This window comes from Ornithodoros turicata, chromosome 1 (genome assembly GCF_037126465.1).
Source record: "Ornithodoros turicata isolate Travis chromosome 1, ASM3712646v1, whole genome shotgun sequence".
NCBI classification, from domain to species: Eukaryota; Metazoa; Arthropoda; class Arachnida; order Ixodida; family Argasidae; genus Ornithodoros; species Ornithodoros turicata.
This window is the reverse complement of record NC_088201.1, coordinates 210,057,232-210,078,385: the sequence shown is the minus strand read 5'-3', so window position 1 is coordinate 210,078,385 and position 21,154 is coordinate 210,057,232. Positions and strand designations below refer to the sequence as shown.

Below are 21,154 nucleotides of genomic sequence, written 5' to 3'. Positions count from 1 at the left end.
AAATGTCGGCGTGGCATAATGCATAAGGCGTCTGACTTCGGATCAGAAGACTGCAGGTTCGAGTCCTGACGCGGACGACCGCTGCGAGACTCCTTTTAACCTCACGTCTGCCTTATACTGGTATATATCCCTTCAGATGCACATGTGCCCTCTAAAGAACATATGTTATGTATACAGAGGGTAAATATTGGGTCCGTTCAATGTGAGAAATGTCCGCGTGGCATAATGCATAAGGCGTCTGACTTCGGATCAGAAGACTGCAGGTTCGAGTTCTGACGCGGACGACCGCTGCGAGACTCCTTTTAACCTCACGTCTGCCTTATACTGGTATATATCCCTTCAGATGCACATGTGCCCTCTAAAGAACATATGTTATGTATACAGAGGGTAAATATTGGGTCCGTTCAATGTGAGAAATGTCCGCGTGGCATAATGCATAAGGCGTCTGACTTAGGATCAGAAGACTGCAGGTTCGAGTCCTGACGCGGACGACCGCTGCGAGACTCCTTTTAACCTCACGTCTGCCTTATACTGGTATATACCCCTTCAGATGCACATGTGCCCTCTAAAGAACATATGTTACGTATACAGAGGGTAAATATTGGGTCCGTTCAATGTGAGAAATGTCCGCGTGGCATAATGCATAAGGCGTCTGACTTCGGATCAGAAGACGGAGATTCCACTTCCGGCAGCGGAAGCGTAAGGACGTGGGAAAAATGAGCTCCGACGGAGCAGCGAACACGGCTAAGCCTAGCCGGGAAAACACCAATGTTTCATCGTCTTCTACCTCGACCGATAATTACCGGCTTCTGCTACCTACTCTGCCTACAGGAAACATTTCCAGGAATACGGTTTTCCTCCACGCCGACCCGTCAGCGAGGCCATATAGGGCTGACGATTTTGCGGATGGTGTGTTTGCGGTGATAAACAGGGGCGATGTTGCACAGTTCGGGGCATACTTGTTCAACCACGTTTGGGCTCTGACGTTGCATTCTGGGCTACCGAAGGAGAAGCTGGCAGCAAGGAAGGAAATCACTGCGAAAGGCAAGAAGTGCTTAATTATTGATCCAAATCAGAAGGATACGCAAGTGTCAATCCACTGGCTCCCGATGCACGTGCCAGATAGTGCAGTCATAAGTGCCCTTAATGCGTTTGGTAAGGTGGAGGACATACAGCGTGAAAAATGGCGGTCAACTGCATTTGCGGGTGTAGAAACCACGACGCGAAAGGTCAAGATTGTCCTGCGGGAAGGAGTCTCAGTTGACAGCATCCCGCATATTATGAAGATCTTGGGGGGACAAGTGCTCCTCGACATTCCAGGCAGACCGCCACTCTGTCTCAGATGTAAGAGAGTGGGCCATTTGAGAAAGCATTGCAAAGTGCCGTGGTGCAAGTCATGCCGAAGATTTGGCCATGAGACGGAGGACTGCGTGGACACCTATGCTTCTAAAGCAACAGTAGTCGACGAAGATGGTGCGACAGTGGAATTGATGGATGTTGAGGAGTCAACAAAAGCAGGAAACAAGGAGCAAGAAAGCCCTTTTGGCGCAAAAGAGGCAAATACGGATCCTCAACGTGTGAGCCAGCCACCCACCGATATCCAAGTCAGCACTAATGCGCATAACCCCGGTCAAAGCCAGACTGCGGCCCCCATCGATGGAGAAGAATCGGTTTCCAAGGCTGACCGTTCGACAGAGCGTGACAATATATCGAATCTAATACAGGGGACGCCCCAATGCGATGCAGGGAAACCGAGCAGCAACCAAGAGCGGGAGCTACCAGGCTACAAGGACGAACTAGAATCAAGTCGCAACAAGGACGAAGCTGCAAGCTGTAATGAGGTTGAATCATTGCAGGGGTCAGGCAACGCTCTGAACGAGGGAATATTAGAAGGAGGGAAAAGTGACCGTAAGTGGAAAGAAGTCGGAACAGGCCTAAAACGAACAAGGTACACACCAACGCCGATTATTACCCCAGAGGAGAGACGACGGCTACTGAAAGAACAGAAGAAGTAAGTCGGACAAGCCCACAAATATGAGCAGAAGCGATTGTCTGAAAATAGCTACTATTAACGCCAACAGTCTGATAAGCAAAGAAAGGAAAGCCTGGTTAATGGACGCCGTACTGAAAAGCAACACAGATGTTCTCTGCGTGCAAGAAACCAAGATTTCGTCAAAAGAACAAGAAACCGAGTTAGTCAAAGCCTTCCAACGCGGGTTCGTCGTGCTGCATGCCGCGGGAACGAAAGGGAGTTCGGGAACTGCAATCTTCGTCAAAAGGTGCAACAAAATTGCGGTTATCGACTATGAACTAGAACAGAATGGCCGGGTTGTCTGCGCAGACTGTCTTTGGAGGGGTGAAATCATTCGAATTATTAGCGTTTACGCTCCCAACGAATGTGCGGAACGAAAGTTGTTCTTTGAAACCAGTGTGAGGCATTTTTTGGACACAGCATGCAAAGTGATTCTGGCAGGGGACTTTAATTGTGTGTTGAGGAAAGAAGACTGCACTTACAAAACAGAAAAGCGAGATAGCAGTGTGACTGTGATAAAAAGGTTGCTGCACGAACACGACCTGCAGGACAGCGGAATCGTAAAAGGCAATGGACAGATAAGATTTACCCACTGGCAAGGAGACTCCCATGCTAGATTAGACAGAGTGTATGTGTCGGGCGAAATCAGTTTCCAGTTGAGCGAATACAATGTCATACCAATGGCTTTCACAGATCATGCCTGTGTAAGCGTTAAACTGAAAGCCGATAAAAGTGGACCCAACCATTCGCGGAACACAACATGGAAGATGAACGAGGAAGTTCTTGAAGACATCAGGTTTGTAGAGGAAATTCAAAGAATGATCTCCAACTTAAAGGAAAAGGGAGTGGATGCACCTTCCTGGGAGAGATTCAAGGAACAGGTTCGGGTCAAGGCCATCGAATACACAGTTATGAGAGCGGCAGAAAGGAAGATGAAAATGAGTGTGCTCACAGAAAGCTTATGCACTGCTTTAAAGGAAGAAGAAATGAATCCCGGAAGTTTCATGGAAGATGTAAAAGAAATAAAGAGGCAAATCCTAGAGGAGATGAAACAAAGGTTCATAGGAGCACAAATAAGAAGTCGGCTGCAAACCATTGAAAGGGATGAAACGCCGAGCAAGGTCTTTCTTGTCCGAGAAAGGGAGAAAGCAAAAAGAAATGAAATCACTAGACTCATGGTGGACGGCACAGTTCGGGAAGGCGCAGACATGGTGCAAGCTACTTTTCTGGAGCACTACAAGAACATATTCAGTAAGAAGGTGGCGGCGTATGCATCGGAAGAGGATCTTTTCAGGCACGTGCCCAAAGTGACAGAAGAGGGAAAAGAAAAAGGAGAAGGGAAGATAACAGAGAAAGAAATTCAAGCTGTAGTGAAAAAGCTCCCAAGAAACAAAGCACCGGGGCCGGATGGTATTGGCTCTGCGTTTTATAAGAAGTTCGCTGTGGAAATAGGTCCCATCTTAGAAACCGTCTTCGAGGACATGATAATAAGAGGTCTAATGACGCCATCGATGAGGAAGAGCCTTACGGTTTTAGTGCCAAAAAGAAAGTGCCTGCAGGAGAGAATACAGACAGTGTCCGATTTTCGTCCAATAAGCTATAAAACACAGACTATAAAATACTCGCAAAGGTGTTGTCACGACGGTTGGAAAGTATCCTGGACAAAATCATAGGGGAGCATCAGTCATATGGCATAAGGAAAAGGTCTATAGCAACTAATCTGCACATGATGCGAGTGGTAATAGAAACAGCAGCGGCAACCAGCTCCAAGATCGCGGTTTTTCAGGCAGATCTCAGTCAGGCATTCGATCGAGTGTCTCATGCTTTTTTATTTGATCTACTGCGTTACGTCGAAGTAGGACAAGACCTCCGCGGATGGATCCAAATCTGCTATCGAGATATCTCGGCACAGCTTGTGGTTAATGGAAATACAGGAGAGAGATTTCCCATCACTAACTCTGTACGGCAGGGATGCCCAATGTCCCCCACACTCTTCTCGCTATACCTGGAGCCTCTATGCCGTGCAGTCGTGAAGAGCCAATCAGTCAGCGGCCTAAATGTAGGGCAGCGAGAAGTCAAGTTACTGGCTTTTGCAGACGACGTGGCGCTCATTTGCGCAAGTGCAGGACAAGTGGAAGCTGCCTTCGGAATAATCAAGACCTTCTGCGAGGCGTCGGGGGCCAAGATCAACCTCAGCAAGTCAAAAGGAACCTGGCTCGGTGATTGGGAAGTGAAGAGCAACAGCTTTCTCGGCATTGAATGTACGGAAGCAGTAGGGAAATATCTCGGCGTCAACATTGATGAGGAGGCAGGGGACACTGGTAGATGGAAACCTAAGCTGAATGCTATGCACGACAAGTTGCAGCCCTATAGAGGACGTCAGCTCTCTCTGCTCAACAGGAGCTATATATGCAATACAGTACTATACCCATCGCTATATTACTGGGCGCAAGTGATACCACTGAACTCTGATGTTGCGCAGCTTTTTCAGATTACATGTGCTACTTTCGTGTGGGAGTCGAAGTTCGAAAGAATGCGAAGGACGAACACGTACTGGCCTCTGCAGGCAGGAGGACTGAACGTCGTCAACCTGGAGATAAAGATCAAAGTACATCGTTTCATTTTCTTTAGAGATGAGGCACGGCCTGAGTTACGCGCGGCAATGCAAAGCCTAGGAGCCAAACACCTGATACAGTGGATTGTGACCACTGCGACACCAGCGGCGGACACAAAAACGCTACGTTTCTACAAAGAAATCGAGCAGAGCATAACCTTTTTCCTTACGAAGTTCTCGTGGGAATATCTGGCAAAGGTGAAGAAAAAAACGCTGTACTGGGACACAGTGACCAGTCTGTTCCCTCCGCCGATGTACAGACAGGACTTTGCTGCTTCAGCTGCAAATGACGTGCTTAAGCGCGTGAGAAGCCTACCGGTACCCGTGGGAACAAGGGACTTCTTCGTACGGTTTCATATTGAAGTACTCGCTGTTAAGGTCTGGCTCCAAGGAAAGGGATTCTTTATGCCACAGGAACCAAGATGTCATATTTGTGGAGAAACGGAGACCCTTCGACATGTATTCTGGGATTGCAGAAACGCTGTACTGTTTTGGGGTGACCTTCGAGCCTCGCTGGAACTAACTGACGATTTTTCATTTGAGACTCTCAAGCTGTTAGACTTCAGAGGACAAGTTCACGAAGAAATGAGGAGCGTCATCGTCGCAGTGGGACTGCATGCCCTGTGGAGAGCACGTACGGCAAGAGTTGAGTGTGATGTTAATGCCAAGTCGCCAGTAGTTTACATGAAGAACAAGCTCGGGTGGACACTGTCCCTGATAGGCACCGGAAGGCTCAGGGATGAAGAAAAGTGGAAAGACCTAGCCCCTGTGATCAAGGCGCTGCAACCCGAATCCTTTGGACAACGCTTTAGGTGTCGTAGAAACCGTGGGATAAGCAGGAACAGCAAGTGGTAGGAAAGAAAGTGGGCGTCAGAACGCCACTATGGGGTTTTAAATATCCAATACACAAGTTGTGTATGAGACGTTTTTATGAACAATAAAATGGGGGGACTTCGGATCAGAAGACTGCAGGTTCGAGTCCTGACGCGGACGACCGCTGCGAGACTCCTTTTAACCTCACGTCTGCCTTATACTGGTATATATCCCTTCAGATGCACATGTGCCCTCTAAAGAACATATGTTATGTATACAGAGGGTAAATATTGGGTCCGTTCAATGTGAGAAATGTCGGCGTGGCATAATGCATAAGGCGTCTGACTTCGGATCAGAAGACTGCAGGTTCGAGTCCTGACGCGGACGACCGCTGCGAGACTCCTTTTAACCTCACGTCTGCCTTATACTGGTATATATCCCTTCAGATGCACATGTGCCCTCTAAAGAACATATGTTATGTATACAGAGGGTAAATATTGGGTCCGTTCAATGTGAGAAATGTCCGCGTGGCATAATGCATAAGGCGTCTGACTTCGGATCAGAAGACTGCAGGTTCGAGTTCTGACGCGGACGACCGCTGCGAGACTCCTTTTAACCTCACGTCTGCCTTATACTGGTATATATCCCTTCAGATGCACATGTGCCCTCTAAAGAACATATGTTATGTATACAGAGGGTAAATATTGGGTCCGTTCAATGTGAGAAATGTCCGCGTGGCATAATGCATAAGGCGTCTGACTTCGGATCAGAAGACTGCAGGTTCGAGTCCTGACGCGGACGACCGCTGCGAGACTCCTTTTAACCTCACGTCTGCCTTATACTGGTATATATCCCTTCAGATGCACATGTGCCCGCTAAAGAACATATGTTATGTATACAGAGGGTAAATATTGGGTCCGTTCAATGTGAGAAATGTCCGCGTGGCATAATGCATAAGGCATCTGACTTCGGATCAGAAGACTGCAGGTTCGAGTCCTGTCGCGGGCGACCGCTGCGAGACTCCTTTTAACCTCACGTCTGCCTTATACTGGTATATATCCCTTCAGATGCACATGTGCCCTCTAAAGAACATATGTTATGTATACAGAGGGTAAATATTGGGTCCGTTCAATGTGAGAAATGTCCGCGTGGCATAATGCATAAGGCGTCTGACTTAGGATCAGAAGACTGCAGGTTCGAGTCCTGACGCGGACGACCGCTGCGAGACTCCTTTTAACCTCACGTCTGCCTTATACTGGTATATACCCCTTCAGATGCACATGTGCCCTCTAAAGAACATATGTTATGTATACAGAGGGTAAATATTGGGTCCGTTGAATGTGTGAAATGTCCGCGTGGCATAATGCATAAGGCGTCTGGATTCCAGTTCCTGGCACCGAGGTGAACGGACGCGGAATGAGCTCCCTGCGAGCGGCGGCAACGGCTCCGAGCCGGGATGAAGTTAGGCCTAGTGCTTCCCAGACAGAGTACAAGACCATCCTACCTACTATTACGCCAGGTAACTTATCGCCTAACACAGTCATCATGCATGCGGATCCCTCCGCTAAACCGTACAAAGTGCTGGACTTTGATGCCCGACTGAGAGACGTTGTTGATAGACGAGAGATTTGTGCTTTCGGGGCTTACCGCTATAACCACGTGTGGGCCATAACGTTCAGGAGCGAGACAGAGAAGGAGAAGCTGCTGAAGCAAAAGGAGATGCTTGTGAAAGACAAACGGTGCATCGTAATCGACCCAAACGCAAAAGAAATTACTGTGAAGCTTCACTGGGTCTCCACGATTTTAGCTGATGACGTAATCCGCAACGCTATGACAGAGTATGGTGACGTCCTGGATACGGCAAGAGAGACGTGGAAGTGCGCTGCATTTGCTGGCATAGAAACGACGACTCGGATAGTCAAGCTGCGGCTACGCGAAGGATCCACCGTCGACCAAATTCCATACATGATCCATATCAGGGGCGACCCGTTACTTGTTTCGGTGCCGGGGAAGCCGCCATTGTGCCTGCGGTGCAAACAGGTAGGGCACATACGCAATCAGTGTACGGCGACATGGTGCAAGAAATGTAAATCGTTTGGTCATGACCTAGAAGACTGTGTGCAAACCTACGCCAGCAAGACTCGGGGGCAAGGTAGCGACACGATTACAGAAAATCTAATGGACCAGGAAGAAGCGGATAAAACTGAAGATAGTACCCAGGAAAACAAGGACGTTGAAAAAGTTCCGTCCCAAGAAGAGGGCACGAGCAAGAAGCGAACACAGATACCAAATGAGGAATGTGATAACAAAGACACAGTAGATAGCGACGCAGATATGGCCGAAGTAGAGGAAAATTCAATGAAAAGGAAAAGAGAGTCAGAGAGGCATGCCACCACTGTAAAGGACTATCTAAGAGACCAGAGAAAGGACGCAAGGTTTGAAAGTAGATGGAAGAAAGGGGATGCCCCGATGCCGGTGGTCCCGATGGAGGAAGCTGGTGCATCGCAGCTGAACGACCTTCACTTCACGGTCACCCAGTAACCAGCGGTCGCTTTCCAAACTCGTTCCATGTCAAGAAAAAAAATAAGAGTGGCAACTTTTAACACGTTCAGTCTGATTCGGCAAAACAGAAAGCACTGGCTCATGGAAATGATAACAATGAATGAAGGAACACAAACTAGACATTATCTGCCTTCAGGAAACGAAGATCTCTACCGCGGAACAAGAGAAGGACCTTGTTAATTTCTTTAAACGTAAATTCTACTGCTACCACTCCGCAGGCACTGGTCACAGTGCGGGGACAGCGATATTTGTGAAGAAGGACAGTATCGTCACCGTCGTCGACACCATCCTTGACCAAACCGGCCGATTTACCTGTGTCGATCTGCTCATCGCCAACCAGTTAGCGCGAGTAATTTGTGTCTACGCTCCAAATATAAGGGACGACAGGAAAATCTTCTTCTCTGAGCTGAGAGCTTTCGTGAACACACCGGCAAAAGTTGTATTCTGTGGCGACTTCAATATGGTAACCAGCAAGTATGACTGCAGCTACCCCTTCAGGAGGGACGCTAGTGTGACGGAATTCAAGAAGCTGGTGACAGATTTCAGTTTGGTCGACGTTGCTGCGGTAGGAACGGAACCCAGTCAGCGGTACACTCACTGGCAAGGTGCGTCCCATGCAAGACTCGACAGAATGTATTTCTCCGCTGACTGGGACAAGACGGCCTGCAACTACACCGTCACGCCGGTACCTTTCTCGGACCACGGACTCGTCAGCGTCGACATCGATCTCAGCGCTCAGGCCACAAGTTGCATCAGCAAGGCAAGGTCTTATTCGTGGAAGCTCAACGAAAGCATCCTTGAAGAAGAGACTTTCTGTCAGGAAGTGGAAAACATGATCACAGAATACAAGAGCGGTAACAGTATCAACGCCGTTACGTGGGAGATCTTCAAGACAAACTTCAAAAACAGAGCAATATCCTATAGTCAGTCAAGAAGCTTCAAGGAGAGGGAACAGGCCCGGTCACTTACCAAAGACCTCCGTGTGTTAGTCGCAGAGGAAGACCACACCCCCGGACGGTATACACAGGAAATTGGAGAAGTGAAAAAGCAGCTTCTTGAAATTTTGGAAAAACGATACAAGGGTGCAGCAATTCGGAGCCGGCTAAACACGGTGTCGCGTGAGGAAACGCCCAGCAAAGTATTCCTCCTACGGGAAAGAGAAAGGGGATCGTTCAACGCCATTACATGTTTGAACAGTCCAGACGGCACTGCGACATCGCAAGAGGAAATCGAAGGACTGTTCTACGAGAGGTTCCGCTGTCTGTTCTCGTTATCAACTGGGACAAACGTTACCGATGCTATAAGCGGCCTCGACTTGCCGGCAGTAAAGACAGAAGTAGAAGAAGCAGCGAACGGCGAAATAACAACGGGGGAGATAGAGAGAGTTATCCGAAAGCTGGGAAGAAACAAAGCTCCGGGCCCGGATGGAATTGGATCAGCATTCTATAAAAGGTTCGCTACCTTGCTCTCCCCAATCTTGAAGTTGGTGTTCGACGACATCGCTTCGAGAAAGTTGCTTCCGCCATCAATGCGTCAATCCTTCACCGTCCTTATCCCTAAAAAGAACCCCAAGAACAGCGAAGCTCCAACAGTTAACGATTTTCGACCAATCAGCCTTCTCTGCGCTGATTACAAGATATTTGCCAAGGTTCTCAATAACAGATTAGAGGGTTGCCTGCGGACTGCCATTGGTCAGCATCAAGTCTATGGAGTCAAGGGCAGGTCGATCGCACGAAACTTACACGTGATGCGGGCGGTGTGCGAGGCTGCCGAAACACTACCTGCCAGGCTGTGCGTTCTCCAGGTTGACCTGCGGCAAGCGTTCGATAGAGTCAGTCACCAGTACCTCTGGGCGGTTCTTGAAAAACTGAAGGTCGGGAGCTCCCTAATGGCCTGGATAAAGCTCTGCTACGAAGACATCAGCACCAGATTAGTAGTGAACGGGAGGTTAAGCAAACCCATACCGATTCATTCATCAGTGAGGCAGGGGTGTCCACTTTCACCGCTTCTGTTCGCTGCATACCTGGAACCGCTATGTGGCATGATCAGTTCCAACGAAAGTATTCAAGGGCTCAAGATAGGCACGGAAAGCATCAAGCTTCTCGCGTATGCCGATGACGTAACCGTAGTGTGCACCACTGTTGAGGGAGTCCAACAAGCACTAGACACCATTCAGGAGTTCTCGAAGCACTCCGGAGCAGAGCTCAACCTCAACAAGACATTAGGCAGCTGGCTTGGACCGTGGGAAGAAACTCCAACCAATCTTCTTGGCTTGCAGTGGACAGACAAGGTTGACAAGTACCTCGGAGTCGAGTTCGACTTAAGAAAGCAAGCAGCACACGTATGGAACCCCAAATTGAACCGGCTCAGGCACTCGCTGACTCCCTGGCACGGACGGTTCCTCACGCTCTTCAACAAGGCGTACGTATGCAATTCCTGCTTGTACCCAGCAGTGCTGTATACTGCCCAATGCACGAAATACAACAATGCAGTGGTCAACAAGTTCCACCGACTGTGTGCCACCTTTGTGTGGAATTCTCCAATGGAAAAGATGCGACGATCGAACCTCTTCTTGAGCCCAAGCAAAGGTGGATTTGGACTTGTGAACCTCGACATTAAGCTTAAAGTACAGAGGTTCCTCTACTTCAGGGACCACGACGATCCATTCCTCAGAAGCTGCACACAGACACTTGGAGCACACCACCTCCTTAGGTGGACAGTGCCACTAGAAAATCCGGCAAGGGCAAAGGAGACTAGGGCGTTCTACAGGGAGATCGGAGCGGCTATTGCCTTCTTTGAAATGCGGTTCTCTTGGGACTACCTCAGCAAGGTTAAACGGAGAAAGCTCTACTGGGATACTGTAGAAAGCGTGACACCAGAACCGCTCTATCGGAAGTACCTTCTCACAACAGAAGCCCAGAACGTCTTCAAAAGGCTACGCAAGCTCTGCGTACCATCCGGCGCGAAGGACCTCTTCACAAGGTTCCACTGCGAAGTGTTGCCGGTCAAAGTCTGGCTGCAGAGGAAAGGTTTATTTGTCCCGTGGTCAGTGAGGTGTGACCTGTGCAGCGCTGAAGAAGACCTGTTTCATGTGTTTGTCAACTGCAAACGAGCTCGAGATTTTTGGGAGCAGTTCAGAGCGTGCACCGGTCTGGACATCAACATTGACTGGTTTTCGCTAAAATTCCTCGTGTTCGACGGCTGCGAAGACAACAACACGTCGGCCGCTCTGGTGGTCATCGGTCTCCACTCCTTATGGCGGTACAGGATGGCCATTTCTGAAGGCAAAGCCAAGCCGAAGACACCATGGAACCACTTCCTCACCAGCCTTGAATGGGTGCTCACAGTGGTGACAGCACGGGAAGACGATATCACTTGCAGCGGACTTAGGAGCCAGCTGCAGACCATCACAGCAAGGAACAAGTACGCCAGCTGGTGAAAGACAGCGTTGTAAAGGCACCTGCTACGAGCAACAAGAGGGTACGGAAGAGTACCACAGTGAAGACGCCACAGAGCAGGCTGAAGACGAACAAAATTAGGAAACGGCACACCCTATTAACTTACAGAATGGCGAAGTAGCCATTGAGGTTTTATGTACGTTTTAGCATGGAATAAAGATTAAAAAAAAAATGCATAAGGCGTCTGACTTCGGATCAGAAGACTGCAGGTTCGAGTTCTGACGCGGACGACCGCTGCGAGACTCCTTTTAACCTCACGTCTGCCTTATACTGGTATATATCCCTTCAGATGCACATGTGCCCTCTAAAGAACATATGTTATGTATACAGAGGGTAAATATTGGGTCCGTTCAATGTGAGAAATGTCCGCGTGGCATAATGCATAAGGCGTCTGACTTCGGATCAGAAGACTGCAGGTTCGAGTTCTGACGCGGACGACCGCTGCGAGACTCCTTTTAACCTCACGTCTGCCTTATACTGGTATATGTCCCTTCAGATGCACATGTGCCCTCTAAAGAACATATGTTATGTATACAGAGGGTAAATATTGGGTCCGTTGAATGTGTGAAATGTCCGCGTGGCATAATGCATAAGGCATCTGACTTCGGATCAGAAGACTGCAGGTTCGAGTTCTGACGCGGACGACCGCTGCGAGACTCCTTTTAACCTCACGTCTGCCTTATACTGGTATATGTCCCTTCAGATGCACATGTGCCCTCTAAAGAACATATGTTATGTATACAGAGGGTAAATATTGGGTCCGTTGAATGTGTGAAATGTCCGCGTGGCATAATGCATAATGCGTCTGACTTCGGATCAGAAGACTGCAGGTTCGAGTTCTGACGCGGACGACCGCTGCGAGACTCCTTTTAACCTCACGTCTGCCTTATACTGGTATATGTCCCTTCAGATGCACATGTGCCCGCTAAAGAACATATGTAATGTATACAGAGGGTAAATATTGGGTCCGTTCAATGTGAGAAATGTCCGCGTGGCCTAATGCATAAGGCGTCTGACTTCGGATCAGAAGACTGCAGGTTCGAGTCCTGTCGCGGACGACCGCTGCCAGTATCCTTTTTCCTCACGTCTGCCTTATACTGGTATATATCCCTTCAGATGCACATGTGCCCTCTAAAGAACATATGTTATGTATACAGAGGGTAAATATTGGGTCCGTTCAATGTGAGAAATGTCCGCGTGGCATAATGCATAAGGCGTCTGACTTCGAATCAGAAGACTGCAGCTTCGAGTCCTGACGCGGACGATCGCTGCGAGACTCCTTTTAACCTCACGTCTGCCTTATACTGGTATATATCCCTTCAGATGCACATGTGCCCGCTAAAGAACATATGTTATGTATACAGAGGGTAAATATTGGGTCCGTTGAATGTGAGAAATGTCCGCGTGGCATAATGCATAAGGCGTCTGACTTCGGATCAGAAGACTGCAGGTTCGAGTTCTGACGCGGACGACCGCTGCGAGACTCCTTTTAACCTCACGTCTGCCTTATACTGGTATATGTCCCTTCAGATGCACATGTGCCCTCTAAAGAACATATGTTATGTATACAGAGGGTAAATATTGGGTCCGTTGAATGTGTGAAATGTCCGCGTGGCATAATGCATAAGGCGTCTGACTTCGGATCAGAAGACTGCAGGTTCGAGTTCTGACGCGGACGACCGCTGCGAGACTCATTTTAACCTCACGTCTGCCTTATACTGGTATATGTCCCTTCAGATGCACATGTAATGTATACAGAGGGTAAATATTGGGTCCGTTCAATGTGAGAAATGTCCGCGTGGCCTAATACATAAGGCGTCTGACTTCGGATCAGAAGACTGCAGGTTCGAGTCCTGTCGCGGACGACCGCTGCCAGTATCCTTTTTCCTCACGTCTGCCTTATACTGGTATATATCCCTTCAGATGCACATGTGCCCTCTAAAGAACATATGTTATGTATACAGAGGGTAAATATTGGGTCCGTTCAATGTGAGAAATGTCCGCGTGGCATAATGCATAAGGCGTCTGACTTCGAATCAGAAGACTGCAGCTTCGAGTCCTGACGCGGACGATCGCTGCGAGACTCCTTTTAACCTCACGTCTGCCTTATACTGGTATATATCCCTTCAGATGCACATGTGCCCGCTAAAGAACATATGTTATGTATACAGAGGGTAAATATTGGGTCCGTTGAATGTGAGAAATGTCCGCGTGGCATAATGCATAAGGCGTCTGACTTCGGATCAGAAGACTGCAGGTTCGAGTTCTGACGCGGACGACCGCTGCGAGACTCCTTTTAACCTCACGTCTGCCTTATACTGGTATATGTCCCTTCAGATGCACATGTGCCCTCTAAAGAACATATGTTATGTATACAGAGGGTAAATATTGGGTCCGTTGAATGTGTGAAATGTCCGCGTGGCATAATGCATAATGCGTCTGACTTCGGATCAGAAGACTGCAGGTTCGAGTTCTGACGCGGACGACCGCTGCGAGACTCCTTTTAACCTCACGTCTGCCTTATACTGGTATATGTCCCTTCAGATGCACATGTGCCCGCTAAAGAACATATGTAATGTATACAGAGGGTAAATATTGGGTCCGTTCAATGTGAGAAATGTCCGCGTGGCCTAATGCATAAGGCGTCTGACTTCGGATCAGAAGACTGCAGGTTCGAGTCCTGTCGCGGACGACCGCTGCCAGTATCCTTTTTCCTCACGTCTGCCTTATACTGGTATATATCCCTTCAGATGCACATGTGCCCTCTAAAGAACATATGTTATGTATACAGAGGGTAAATATTGGGTCCGTTCAATGTGAGAAATGTCCGCGTGGCATAATGCATAAGGCGTCTGACTTCGAATCAGAAGACTGCAGCTTCGAGTCCTGACGCGGACGATCGCTGCGAGACTCCTTTTAACCTCACGTCTGCCTTATACTGGTATATATCCCTTCAGATGCACATGTGCCCGCTAAAGAACATATGTTATGTATACAGAGGGTAAATATTGGGTCCGTTGAATGTGAGAAATGTCCGCGTGGCATAATGCATAAGGCGTCTGACTTCGGATCAGAAGACTGCAGGTTCGAGTTCTGACGCGGACGACCGCTGCGAGACTCCTTTTAACCTCACGTCTGCCTTATACTGGTATATGTCCCTTCAGATGCACATGTGCCCTCTAAAGAACATATGTTATGTATACAGAGGGTAAATATTGGGTCCGTTGAATGTGTGAAATGTCCGCGTGGCATAATGCATAAGGCGTCTGACTTCGGATCAGAAGACTGCAGGTTCGAGTTCTGACGCGGACGACCGCTGCGAGACTCATTTTAACCTCACGTCTGCCTTATACTGGTATATGTCCCTTCAGATGCACATGTAATGTATACAGAGGGTAAATATTGGGTCCGTTCAATGTGAGAAATGTCCGCGTGGCCTAATACATAAGGCGTCTGACTTCGGATCAGAAGACTGCAGGTTCGAGTCCTGTCGCGGACGACCGCTGCCAGTATCCTTTTTCCTCACGTCTGCCTTATACTGGTATATATCCCTTCAGATGCACATGTGCCCTCTAAAGAACATATGTTATGTATACAGAGGGTAAATATTGGGTCCGTTCAATGTGAGAAATGTCCGCGTGGCATAATGCATAAGGCGTCTGACTTCGGATCAGAAGACTGCAGGTTCGAGTTCTGACGCGAACGACCGCTGCGTGACTCCTTTTAACCTCACGTCTGCCTTATACTGGTATATGTCCCTTCAGATGCACATGTGCCCTCTAAAGAACATATGTTATGTATACAGAGGGTAAATATTGGGTCCGTTGAATGTGTGAAATGTCCGCGTGGCATAATGGATAAGGCGTCTGACTTCGGATCAGAAGACAGCAGGTTCGAGTTCTGACGCGGACGACCGCTGCGAGACTCCTTTTAACCTCACGTCTGCCTTATACTGGTATATATCCCTTCAGATGCACATGTGCCCGCTAAAGAACATATGTAATGTATACAGAGGGTAAATATTGGGTCCGTTCAGTGTGAGAAATGTCCGCGTGGCCTAATGCATAAGGCGTCTGACTTCGGATCAGAAGACTGCAGGTTCGAGTCCTGTCGCGGACGACCGCTGCCAGTATCCTTTTTCCTCACGTCTGCCTTAGACTGGTATGTATCCCTTCAGATGCACATGTGGTCGCTAAAGAACATATGTTATGTATACAGAGGGTAAATATTGCGTCCGTTCAATGTGAGAAATGTCCGCGTGGCATAATGCATAAGGCGTCTGACTTCGGATCAGAAGACTGCAGGTTCGAGTCCTGTCGCGGACGACCGCTGCCAGTATCCTTTTTCCTCACGTCTGCCTTATACTGGTATATATCCCTTCAGATGCACATGTGCCCTCTAAAGAACATATGTTATGTATACAGAGGGTAAATATTGGGTCCGTTCAATGTGAGAAATGTCCGCGTGGCATAATGCATAAGGCGTCTGACTTCGGATCAGAAGACTGCAGGTTCGAGTTCTGACGCGAACGACCGCTGCGTGACTCCTTTTAACCTCACGTCTGCCTTATACTGGTATATGTCCCTTCAGATGCACATGTGCCCTCTAAAGAACATATGTTATGTATACAGAGGGTAAATATTGGGTCCGTTGAATGTGTGAAATGTCCGCGTGGCATAATGCATAAGGCGTCTGACTTCGGATCAGAAGACTGCAGGTTCGAGTTCTGACGCGGACGACCGCTGCGAGACTCCTTTTAACCTCACGTCTGCCTTATACTGGTATATATCCCTTCAGATGCACATGTGCCCGCTAAAGAACATATGTAATGTATACAGAGGGTAAATATTGGGTCCGTTCAATGTGAGAAATGTCCGCGTGGCCTAATGCATAAGGCGTCTGACTTCGGATCAGAAGACTGCAGGTTCGAGTCCTGTCGCGGACGACCGCTGCCAGTATCCTTTTTCCTCACGTCTGCCTTATACTGGTATATATCCCTTCAGATGCACATGTGCCCTCTAAAGAACATATGTTATGTATACAGAGGGTAAATATTGGGTCCGTTCAATGTGAGAAATGTCCGCGTGGCATAATGCATAAGGCGTCTGACTTCGGATCAGAAGACTGCAGGTTCGAGTTCTGACGCGGACGACCGCTGCGAGACTCCTTTTAACCCCACGTCTGCCTTATACTGGTATATGTCCCTTCAGATGCACATGTGCCCTCTAAAGAACATATGTTATGTATACAGAGGTTAAATATTGGGTCCGTTGAATGTGTGAAATGTCCGCGTGGCATAATGCATCAGGCGTCTGACTTCGGATCAGAAGACTGCAGGTTCGAGTTCTGACGCGGACGACCGCTGCGAGACTCCTTTTAACCTCACGTCTGCCTTATACTGGTATATGTCCCTTCAGATGCACATGTGCCCGCTAAAGAACATATGTAATGTATACAGAGGGTAAATATTGGGTCCGTTCAATGTGACAAATGTCCGCGTGGCCTAATGTATAAGGCGTCTGACTTCGGCTCAGAAGACTGCAGGTTCGAGTCCTGTCGCGGACGACCGCTGCCAGAATCCTTTTTCCTCACGTCTGCCTTATACTGGTATATATCCCTTCAGATGCACATGTGGTCGCTAAAGAACATATGTTATGTATACAGAGGGTAAATATTGGGTCCGTTCAGAGTGACAAATGTCCGCGTGGCCTAATGCATAAGGCGTCTGACTTCGGATCAGAAGACTGCAGGTTCGAGTCCTGTCGCAGACGACCGCTGCCAGTATCCTTTTTCCTCACGTCTGCCTCATACTGGTATATATCCCTTCAGATGCACATGTGGTCGCTGAAGAACATATGTTATGTATACAGAGGGTAAATATTGGGTCCGTTCAATGTGACAAATGTCCGCGTGGCCTAATGTATAAGGCGTCTGACTTCGGCTCAGAAGACTGCAGGTTCGAGTCCTGTCGCGGACGACCGCTGCCAGAATCCTTTTTCCTCACGTCTGCCTTATACTGGTATATATCCCTTCAGATGCACATGTGGTCGCTAAAGAACATATGTTATGTATACAGAGTGTAAATATTGGGTCCGTTCAATGTGACAAATGTCCGCGTGGCCTAATGTATAAGGCGTCTGACTTCGGCTCAGAAGACTGCAGGTTCGAGTCCTGTCGCGGACGACCGCTGCCAGAATCATTTTTCCTCACGTCTGCCTTATACTGGTATATATCCCTTCAGATGCACATGTGGTCGCTAAAGAACATATGTTATGTATACAGAGGGTAAATATTGGGTCCGTTCAATGTGACAAATGTCCGCGTGGCCTAATGGATAAGGCGTCTGACTTCGGCTCAGAAGACTGCAGGTTCGAGTCCTGTCGCGGATGACCGCTGCCAGAATCCTTTTTCCTCACGTCTGCCTTATACTGGTATATATCCCTTCAGATGCACATGTGGTCGCTAAAGAACATATGTTATGTATACAGAGGGTAAATATTGGGTCCGTTCAATGTGACAAATGTCCGCGTGGCCTAATGTATAAGGCGTCTGACTTCGGCTCAGAAGACTGCAGGTTCGAGTCCTGTCGCGGACGACCGCTGCCAGAATCCTTTTTCCTCACGTCTGCCTTATACTGGTATATATCCCTTCAGATGCACATGTGGTCGCTAAAGAACATATGTTATGTATACAGAGGGTAAATATTGGGTCCGTTCAATGTGACAAATGTCCGCGTGGCCTAATGTATAAGGCGTCTGACTTCGGCTCAGAAGACTGCAGGTTCGGGTCCTGTCGCGGACGACCGCTGCCAGAATCCTTTTTCCTCACGTCTGCCTTATACTGGTATATAGCCCTTCAGATGCACATGTGGTCGCTAAAGACCATATGTTATGTATACAGAGGGTAAATATTGGGTCCGTTCAATGTGGCAAATGTCCGCGTGGCCTAATGCATAAGGCGTCTGACTTCGGATCAGAAGACTGCAGGTTCGAGTTCTGACGCGGACGACCGCTGCGAGACTCCTTTTAACCTCACGTCTGCCTTATACTGGTATATATCCCTTCAGATGCACATGTGCCCGCTAAAGAACATATGTTATGTATACAGAGGGTAAATATTGGGTTCGTTCAATGTGAGAAATGTCTGCGTGGCATAATGCATAAGGCGTCTGACTTCGGATCAGAAGACTGCAGGTTCGAGTCCTGTCGCGGGCGACCGCTGCCAGAATCCTTTTTCCTCACGTCTGCCTTATACTGGTATATATCCCTTCAGATGCACATGTGGTCGCTAAAGAACATATGTTATGTATACAGAGGGTAAATATTGGGTTCGTTCAATGTGAGAAATGTCCGCGTGGCATAATGCATAAGGCGTCTGACTTCGGATCAGAAGACTGCAGGTTCGAGTCCTGTCGCGGGCGACCGCTGCCAGAATCCTTTTTCCTCACGTCTGCCTTATACTGGTATATATCCCTTCAGATGCACATGTGGTCGCTAAAGAACATATGTTATGTATACAGAGGGTAAATATTGGGTTCGTTCAATGTGAGAAATGTCCGCGTGGCATAATGCATAAGGCGTCTGACTTGGGATCAGAAGACTGCAGGTTCGAGTCCTGTCGCGGGCGACCGCTGCCAGAATCCTTTTTCCTCACGTCTGCCTTATACTGGTATATATCCCTTCAGATGCACATGTGGTCGCTAAAGAACATATGTTATGTATATAGAGGGTAAATATTGGGTTCGTTCAATGTGAGAAATGTCCGCGTGGCATAATGCATAAGGCGTCTGACTTCGGATCAGAAGACTGCAGGTTCGAGTCCTGTCGCGGGCGACCGCTGCCAGAATCCTTTTTCCTCACGTCTGCCTTAGACTGGTATGTATCCCTTCAGATGCACATGTGGTCGCTAAAGAACATATGTTATGTATACAGAGGGTAAATATTGCGTCCGTTCAATGTGAGAAATGTCCGCGTGGCATAATGCATAAGGCGTCTGACTTCGGATCAGAAGACTGCAAGTTCGAGTCCTGTCGCGGGCGACCGCTGCCAGATTCCTTTTTCCTCACGTCTGCCTTAGACTGGTATATATCCCTTCAGATGCACATGTGGTCGCTAAAGAACATATGTTATGTATACAGAGGGTAAATATTGGGTCCGTTCAGAGTGACAAATGTCCGCGTGGCCTAATGGATAAGGCGTCTGACTTTGGATCAGAAGACTGCAGGTTCGAGTCCTGTCGCGGACGACCGCTGCCAGAATCCTTTTTCCTCACGTCTGCCTTATACTGGTATATATCCCTTCAGATGCACATGTGCCCGCAAAAGAACATATGTTATGTATACAGAGGGTAAATATTGGATCCGTTCAGAGTGACAAATGTCCGCGTGGCCTAATGGATAAGGCGTCTGACTTCTGATCAGAAGACTGCAGGTTCGAGTCCTGTCGCGGACGACCGCTGCCAGAATCCTTTTTCCTCACGTCTACCTTATACTGGTATATATCCCTTCAGATGCACATGTGGTCGCTGAAGAACATATGTTATGTATACAGAGGGTAAATATTGCGTCCGTTCAGAGTGACAAATGTCCGCGTGGCCAAATGGATAAGGAATTCTGCTTCCGGACTTCAACAGTGTCGGACGCGTAAACATGAGCTCTGCTGGAGTAGGGCTAACGGCTAGGCCTAGCCGGGTGACAGAGAACAAAGGAACTTCATCAGGATACTTGACTATACTACCTACCTTACCAACAGGTATCTCCTCTTTGAATACATTATTTCTACACGCTGATCCAAAAGCAAGGCCGTACAACGTGGATCATTTTGGTGAAGCACTGAAAGACATAGTAAGGAAAGAAGACGTGGCTACGTTCGGCGTGTTTCAGTATAACCATGTTTGGATGATACGGTTTCACAACGGAGCGGAGAAGGAGAGACTGCTGTCGAGAAAAGAACTGGTAGTGAAAGAAAAGCGCTGTGTCATCATCGACCCGAACAAAAGGGATGTATGTATCAAGTTGCACTGGGTCTCTGGTAATACCAGCGATGAAGAAATTCGCAAAGCAATGACAACATATGGACACGTAACGGAAATAATAAGAGAGAAGTGGAAGAGTTCGTTTTTTGAAGGAGTAGAATCAACAACGAGATTGATAACGCTCCGACTGAAAGACGGTGGAACCGTAGATGGATTGCCCCACCTGATGCAAATTGCCGGATCCCGAGTGTTGCTGGCTGTCAGTGGCAGACCACCCTTGTGCTTGAAATGCAAGCAGCTAGGACACATCCGAAGGCAGTGTCACACTCCTTGGTGTAGGACGTGCAGGAAGTACGGGCACGAAGATGAGGAATGCGTAGCCACATATGCATCGAGAGTGAGGCAACCGCAACCAGAGCAGATTGAAGAGCACATAATGGACGTGGAAGAAACAGAAAGAACAAGTCAATTGACGGAGACAGATAAAAAGGGCGAGCAGCAACAATCAGGCGTCGGAAGCGCTGAAACACCGCAGAAAAAATCGAACGAAGGTTCGACCGATGTGTACAGCCCCAAGGTTATCTCTTCTGGTTCACCAGAAGGGTCGAAGGGTATGCTAGCTGGTGGTTCTCAAGAAACAGAAAACATGGGTATGGTGGCTGTGAAAGAAAGGAAGAAAAGAAAAACAGAAGGTCAAGGCGC

The 21,154-nt window shown here is 48.2% G+C and overlaps 15 non-coding genes across 15 annotated transcripts; all 15 read left to right on the top strand.

Moving 5' to 3' along the window:
• Nucleotides 1-12,464: 12,464 nt before the first annotated feature.
• Nucleotides 12,465-12,537, top strand: Trnar-ucg (transfer RNA arginine (anticodon UCG)). Its single transcript has one exon. It is a non-coding gene; the product is annotated as a tRNA-Arg (tRNA).
• Nucleotides 12,538-13,271: 734 nt separating this feature from the next.
• Trnar-ucg (transfer RNA arginine (anticodon UCG)) lies at nucleotides 13,272-13,344 on the top strand. The gene has a single exon. It is a non-coding gene; the product is annotated as a tRNA-Arg (tRNA).
• Nucleotides 13,345-14,098: 754 nt separating this feature from the next.
• On the top strand, nucleotides 14,099-14,171 carry Trnar-ucg (transfer RNA arginine (anticodon UCG)). The gene has a single exon. It is a non-coding gene; the product is annotated as a tRNA-Arg (tRNA).
• Nucleotides 14,172-14,905: 734 nt separating this feature from the next.
• Trnar-ucg (transfer RNA arginine (anticodon UCG)) lies at nucleotides 14,906-14,978 on the top strand. Its single transcript has one exon. It is a non-coding gene; the product is annotated as a tRNA-Arg (tRNA).
• Nucleotides 14,979-15,525: 547 nt separating this feature from the next.
• Trnar-ucg (transfer RNA arginine (anticodon UCG)) lies at nucleotides 15,526-15,598 on the top strand. Its single transcript has one exon. It is a non-coding gene; the product is annotated as a tRNA-Arg (tRNA).
• Nucleotides 15,599-15,731: 133 nt separating this feature from the next.
• Nucleotides 15,732-15,804, top strand: Trnar-ucg (transfer RNA arginine (anticodon UCG)). The gene has a single exon. It is a non-coding gene; the product is annotated as a tRNA-Arg (tRNA).
• A 547-nt stretch (nucleotides 15,805-16,351) lies between these two features.
• Nucleotides 16,352-16,424, top strand: Trnar-ucg (transfer RNA arginine (anticodon UCG)). The gene has a single exon. It is a non-coding gene; the product is annotated as a tRNA-Arg (tRNA).
• A 547-nt stretch (nucleotides 16,425-16,971) lies between these two features.
• Trnar-ucg (transfer RNA arginine (anticodon UCG)) lies at nucleotides 16,972-17,044 on the top strand. Its single transcript has one exon. It is a non-coding gene; the product is annotated as a tRNA-Arg (tRNA).
• Nucleotides 17,045-17,177: 133 nt separating this feature from the next.
• Nucleotides 17,178-17,250, top strand: Trnar-ucg (transfer RNA arginine (anticodon UCG)). Its single transcript has one exon. It is a non-coding gene; the product is annotated as a tRNA-Arg (tRNA).
• Nucleotides 17,251-17,383: 133 nt separating this feature from the next.
• On the top strand, nucleotides 17,384-17,456 carry Trnar-ucg (transfer RNA arginine (anticodon UCG)). Its single transcript has one exon. It is a non-coding gene; the product is annotated as a tRNA-Arg (tRNA).
• A 133-nt stretch (nucleotides 17,457-17,589) lies between these two features.
• Nucleotides 17,590-17,662, top strand: Trnar-ucg (transfer RNA arginine (anticodon UCG)). Its single transcript has one exon. It is a non-coding gene; the product is annotated as a tRNA-Arg (tRNA).
• Nucleotides 17,663-17,795: 133 nt separating this feature from the next.
• Nucleotides 17,796-17,868, top strand: Trnar-ucg (transfer RNA arginine (anticodon UCG)). Its single transcript has one exon. It is a non-coding gene; the product is annotated as a tRNA-Arg (tRNA).
• Nucleotides 17,869-18,001: 133 nt separating this feature from the next.
• On the top strand, nucleotides 18,002-18,074 carry Trnar-ucg (transfer RNA arginine (anticodon UCG)). Its single transcript has one exon. It is a non-coding gene; the product is annotated as a tRNA-Arg (tRNA).
• A 1,576-nt stretch (nucleotides 18,075-19,650) lies between these two features.
• Nucleotides 19,651-19,723, top strand: Trnaq-uug (transfer RNA glutamine (anticodon UUG)). Its single transcript has one exon. It is a non-coding gene; the product is annotated as a tRNA-Gln (tRNA).
• A 133-nt stretch (nucleotides 19,724-19,856) lies between these two features.
• Trnar-ucu (transfer RNA arginine (anticodon UCU)) lies at nucleotides 19,857-19,929 on the top strand. The gene has a single exon. It is a non-coding gene; the product is annotated as a tRNA-Arg (tRNA).
• The last annotated feature ends 1,225 nt before the right edge of the window (nucleotides 19,930-21,154 follow it).